Source organism: Amphiprion ocellaris, chromosome 4 (genome assembly GCF_022539595.1).
Source record: "Amphiprion ocellaris isolate individual 3 ecotype Okinawa chromosome 4, ASM2253959v1, whole genome shotgun sequence".
NCBI classification, from domain to species: Eukaryota; Metazoa; Chordata; class Actinopteri; family Pomacentridae; genus Amphiprion; species Amphiprion ocellaris.
This window is the reverse complement of record NC_072769.1, coordinates 12,238,570-12,245,235: the sequence shown is the minus strand read 5'-3', so window position 1 is coordinate 12,245,235 and position 6,666 is coordinate 12,238,570. Positions and strand designations below refer to the sequence as shown.

Below are 6,666 nucleotides of genomic sequence, written 5' to 3'. Positions count from 1 at the left end.
TGACGTTTTTTGGACAACATGCTATAGTCTGACGTTTTTTGGACAACATGCTATAGTCTGACGTTTTTTGGATGACATACTATACTATGATGTTTTTTAGAGCAACATGCTATACTATGATGTTTTTAGAGCGACATGCTATACTATGAAGTTTTTAGAGCGACATGCTATACTATGTTCTTTGGGTGACATGCTATACTATGACGTTTCTTGGACCAAAGGCTATACTATGACATTTTTAGAGCGACATGCTATACTATGACATTTTTAGAGCGACATGCTATACAATGACGTTTTTAGAGCAACATGCAACACTATGACGTTTTTAGAGCGACATGCTACACTATGACGTTCTTAGAGTGACATGCTATACTATGACGTTTTTAGAGCGACATGCTATACTATGATGTTTTTAGAGTGACATGGTATACTATGACATTTTTTGGACCAAAGGCTACAATATGACGTTTTTAGAGCGACATGCTATACTATGACGTTTTTAAGAGCGACATGCTATAGTATGACTTTTTAGAGCGACATGCTATACTGTGACGTTTCAAGAGCAGCATGCTATACGATGACGTTTTTCGGACGACATGCTATACTATGACGTTTTTAGAGCGACATGCTATACTATGACGTTTTTAGAGCAACATGCTATACTATGATGTTTTTTGGACGACATGCTAAACTATGACATTTTTAGAGTGACATGCTATACGATGACGTTTTTAGAGCGGCATGCTATACTATGACGTTTTTAGAGCGACATGCTATACTATGACGTTTTTAGAGCAACATGCTAAAGTATGACATTTTAAGAGCGTGATGCTATATGATGAAGTTTGTTGGGCGACATACTATACTGTAGGCTTTTTGAATTGACACATTACTATGACTTTTTTTGTCTTAGTTTTTTTTGTTTTTTTGCAACATTTTATAAGAATTTGGACATTTTTAAAAATTACTATACTTTTACTTGTGCAATGAAATATTATTCTATGGCATTTTTTAGACAACATATTATACTCTGATTTTTTTCTTGAATAACATACTGTTTTGACAATATATTGCACTATGACATTTTTTGAACCACATATCATACATGACAATTTTAGGCAACATTTTATCATTTTGCACTTTTTGAACCACATAATAATCAGTTGGGTTCTTTTTGCCGACATGCTATACTATGAACTACAGGCCATACTATGTTATTCTTGAAAAGTATACTATACTTTGACATTTTCTGAACTACATCCTATACTATGGCGTTATAAACAGAGTGCTTTGGTTACATGTTGATTTATAATCTAGATTTTTTTTCTGTTTTGTTTTTTGATGGGATTACCACAGACCTGACTGTGAACACCGTTGACACCCACCTGAGGGAGACGCTGCTGAAGATCCCATGGCTGCTTGGTCGTGGTCTTTCTGGTCCTGCTCCAGAACGCCTTCATCAACTATGTCTTCTTTTGAAGAGGCCCTCAGATGCTGCAATCTCTGACCTTAAGGAAGAACTGCTATTTTCACTCTGTAACGAGATGGCGGTTATTTTTAAGACCCAGCTCCTGGCGGCTTTGAGTGAAAGTTTCACACCATCAAAATGGAACTACAGACAGTTAAATCTGAGCTGTCGGTCAATATTTCAAACATCAAGTCCGACTCGGGCGTCCTAAAGCACGCTGTGGGTGAAACGGAAACTTCACTCTCCACATCACAGACGACATTGTCACACTCCAAAGCAGAGCACCTGTCTGCTGAACTTTTAAAAGTGGACTATAAATGTGAAGAATGTGAGTAGCAGCAGACTGTGAGCAGCGGAACAGATGTGATCAGAAAGAAGTCATTTTCTTTTTTCTTTTCTTTCTGGCTGACTTGATGCTGTCAGATGCAGATGTTGGAGCTGATTCTGATCTTTCAGGATAAAAAGCTGCTTTTCCTTCACAGACTTTTCAGGAAATTTTTCTCTCAGGTTTTCGCTGCTATTTATATTTTTATTATCGGTGATTATTTCATTATTTCTTTATTGTAAAATAAAGTTGGAGGTATAAAGACTCATTTAGTTATTTTATTCCTGAAATCTTTGACGTAGCAGAACTAAACTTCCATTTTCCTTCTTGTACTTCTGATACTAGAACTAAACGTGTCTTCAACACGGATCATCTGGTTTTAATGAATCAGCAGCAACATCACAACAACAAATGAGACAATTTTCAACAAATTAATGAAACTGATGTCATTTAAAACTATCAGAGTCTGTTTTAGTGTCAAATTAAAGCTGATTACTGACAACTAGAAAATTAATGTTACTGTTTTAATCACGTTTAAGTTTTCTGAACGTTACATTAATGTCAACCAGCCACAGTTTTATGAACTTAATGAACCACATTACATGAACACAAAACACTTCAGCTGTTGACAGGAAACAACACAAACATTGTTAGCTTCATGCTACATTTAGCTGCTAATCAGGATTAGTCAGCTAGCTCGGTTAGCATCGCTAATTCACGTTAAAGCTAATATTCACTGGATGCTAACTCTCTTGTCTGGTCAACACACACAAATAAACTCCACCAACTCCTGGGGTTCACTGCTCACATTATATCTGACTCTGAAGTTGAACATAAAGTTCATTAAAACCGGCAACGATAAGTAAATTATCATTTATTACCAACCAGCTGTCGGAGTTCTTCAGTGTCTGTTGGTCCAATCAGCCGAAGGACTGAATTACTGAACTAAAAACTGATTAAAACAAGACAACGGACAGTAAAACTGTCTGTGGAAAATGTGCTGCTGCTCCACTGATAAATACCAACAAACTAAAACAAACTTGGTGGAAGTGTTGCTTTCAGTTATTTTTTAAATAAATAGCAAATATGAGGCTTTTATTTTTCTGGAAGTAAAAGGAAATGTTGCTTATCCGTAGTTTCGCTACCTTAACTTAACTTTAGCTGCACTTTCACCATGTTCTGATATATCTTTTTTTAAAATATTAAAATAGCTGCACTTCCTTTGTATATTTGGTCATTTCTTATGTTGCTGCTGTTTCATTGCAATTACATTTTTTTATTTACAGATAATTGAAAAGAAAAAAACTGGCTCTGAAATACTCAATGAACTGATACGTCATCTAGTGTTAAACTGAATAAGAATTCTTAATAATATAAAATGTAACTGACTGGGCTGTATTAATTACATCGAGATATTTCAAATTGAAAGAAACTCAACATTGACTGAAAGATTTCAGTCAATTAAACCTTCAATTCATTGACCTAAGAAAACCATCCTTTAATGTCTTACCTTAGAATGACCTACATTTTTTAAAAATATAGGTGCAAAGTAAAAGTTTCACACTAAAGATGAATCACTGATGAACATTTAATTGCATTAACTAAATTATTATGAGGAAACATATCCATTTCTAATATTTGTATCAAATATGTTTGTCTATAAAATGTACTGGACATCAATAAAAATATCTGCATAGTGAAATATATGAAGTCCATCTGCATTTATACATCATATTGATGTCTAAATAACGGGAACTGCAGCCCACGTTCAGTCAAGTTAGCAGAATTACGGATAAACAACGTTTCCAGGTATTTCTTTCCAAATAAAAGCCGTGATTTGTTTTACGGAAAAATTACGTGATTTCAAAAAAGTGATTTTGAAAATGTAAATCAAACTGCAATAAGCGTTAGCTAGCTGCTCCGCTTGCTCTGAATATTTTTGTGCTCGTCTTTGTCAAGCCCAAACGAAAAATGAATCCATATTCTGGTACATTACCGACAACAGCATCCCTGGAGTGACCGGAAAGGTTAGCCGACCTAGCGGAAGTGCTAATGAGGTCTGCTCAGGCACGGATTATTACCGTCACACATGTAGCTTTGAAAATAAATCTTCTACAAGACAGAGCTGTAGCTCCGTTTCAGTGTGAGGTCCAATTTCTCTGTGTGACTGTGTCTGACTTCCTCTAATAAAATCCTCCCGTTCACTGGGAGCTGCAGCTGCCATAGATATGAATATCTATGTATGGGTCAGACTGACTGAGAGCTGGAGAGCAGTGATTGGTCAGACTGGCTGAGAGCCGGAGAGCAGTGATTGGCCAGACTGACCGAGAGCCGCCCACATTTACGGTTTCTGCTGCTGCTAACAACGTTAGCATCCAAAAGTGAAGATAAACTCACATTTTTGTAACTAGTTGTACTCTTCTCCACATCTGGACAACATCACATAAAGCAGTGAAGTTACTGTAAGTTAACATCAGACTGTAACCTCTGATATAAACATGTTCTAACATTGTGTTTTAAAATTGTTCTGTAAATCTGAGGCTACGTTTCCTCATTTAGTGTTAACGCGAATGCTAAATCAGGTTAGTCCATCTTAAACTAGTTAACTGTAAGCTGTAGCTAAGTTTCCTGCAGATCACAGTTGATCAATCATAACGGATCGATAACTGCTGTTTTAATTATCAGCAGATATATATAAATCTACGTTAATGTTCCTCCACAGAACTCTGTTACTGATGAATGTTAATCTCTCAGTTCAGTTGAGTTCATATCTGTTCTTTGCTTCAGATTGTTTTTTTTCTCTACAACAGTGTATGGTGAGATAACTGTGGAGCTCATGTTAATGCTAATGATACATTAGAATAAAATAGAATAAACCTTATTGTTCATCTAAGGCAGTAAAATGGTCTTTACCCTCAACCAGGAAAACAAACATTTCCATAAGATCAAAAAATAGGACAAAATACAACACTCTATTGTGTTCCATTCATATCCTGCTGTGTTCTGATATTTAATGTTCCTGCAGTTGGAATGAAAGAACCTTGTAGATCTTTTCCTCACTGTTAGTGTCTTTTCCTTCCAGCCTTGGTCTGGATCGTTGGGAACATCTAGTCTGATGGACTGTGAACTACAAAGAACATGAACATCCAGCTGTGGTTGTCTGAAGAGTCTTTTCTCCTTCATCACTGTGAGGAAGAACAGCACTTATGTCCTCCTCATCCTTACAGGACTAACAATAATGCTGCAGATTCACCTTCTCTCTTCAGAACACAACTTGTCTTGTGAGTGTTCAGTTTTTACATTTCACTGTCAGCAACACATTTATTTCATGCATTTATTTCATGTGTTTACACATCTTTACAGTTGACAATAGTTAAACAATGTAGTTTTTAAATGTGCAATAAAGAGAATAATGAAGCTCTTGGCCTGAATGTGTTGATGTTTTAATACAACATATCTGCTATAAAAAACATGGACTTTTTAAGATTGTATTTGTAAAACCTGACACCCCCGGTCAAGCTTCACAGAAAAACAGACAACCAGGAATATATATGGTTAATATTAATATTTATTACTCACGATACAAATATTATAAGATCACAATCCCCTTGTCTGAACAGAATCCAATCTTCTCCCCTTGAGGCCGATCACATATGAGCCCGATGAACCAAAGGTGAAAAACAAATCACTGCACTCTAAAATGTCACTGCATCTCCAATAGCACTGCATTCCATTTATGCGTGCCTAAACACCGTCACACTTTGTCGGGTTTCACAGGAATCGGGTCAAGGCTGATCATTATCTTAATTGGACTTAAATAGGGAAGTGAAATGAAACAAACCCAACAAAAGAATTAACAAAATAGAAAAGTTAGTCCGCTCTCACACGATGCACCCAGGTCTTTTAGTGTACGTCCCTGCAAAGCCAAGCGGACTAACTAAACGAAACAAAACCTACAAATAAAAACCCTAAAAAAAGACAGCAGGAGACCGTTTAACCTCGATGAACTCCCGCTGCAAAACAAACAATAAAAACACAGTTTATTAATTAAATGAATAAACAGGTCCAAGCTGACAAAGACTCCATTTAATAAACAGCTTTTTAAAACTACATACCTGCTATGACGGCATCTCACCCACAGCAGGAGCTCCCTCACCCCATAAAACAGTGGTCACACTGCAATATTTAAAAAAAAAAAAAAAAACGACTATTTCAAAAGTGCACATCTTAAGATCTGTTAAGAAACTACCCCTAAAAGATAGAATAACAGGCATCTTACCACAAAAGTTACCAGTGACACCTCGTGTTGGTCTGGCCTCTCACAGAAAATCACCTGCACCTGCCTACTCACCTGACATACTTTATCACTGCCTGCCCCAATCAGAGGCAGACAGCGGAGTACCACCAGGTGCCACTGGTTACATGTTTCTGCTCCAACAGCAGAGATGAAGTTAAAGGTGATAAATAGAACCCCTGAATACTAAGAACAGAGAATAATAAAATACTGAGAACTGGTCTGTCCTTCTACAAGTGAAAGCTAAACAGGAAGTGGTTCACTGAGGATGTCGTCTATTCAGTCTCCTTCTTCACATCCAGATGAGGTTTTCCTTCTGCTGGCTTCACTCAGAAGATCCTCACAGTGATAATGAGACACCTGAGATAAAGACAGACGTCACAGTATCAGCATCAACAGCAGAGGTTCATTTTAAAATATCCCTGGAAAGATTTCCTCTGTCAAATATACCTTTCTAAGCACTGAAAGACAGAAAGCCCTGTAGTCACTTTAGCTTTAGAGGAGAGGATTTTATTCTTCAGCTTATCTGTGCTGTAATTTAAATGTAATAATTGCAGTGTTCATCATTACTTTGGCCAT

The 6,666-nt window shown here is 36.7% G+C and overlaps 1 long non-coding RNA gene across 1 annotated transcript; it reads right to left on the bottom strand.

Moving 5' to 3' along the window:
• Positions 1-5,343: 5,343 nt before the first annotated feature.
• On the bottom strand, positions 5,344-6,346 carry LOC111564264 (uncharacterized). The gene is made up of 3 exons (XR_002745765.2): positions 6,073-6,346; positions 5,909-5,969; positions 5,344-5,806 (listed from the first exon to the last, which is right to left on the bottom strand). It is a non-coding gene; the product is annotated as an uncharacterized LOC111564264 (long non-coding RNA).
• Positions 6,347-6,666: the final 320 nt, after the last annotated feature.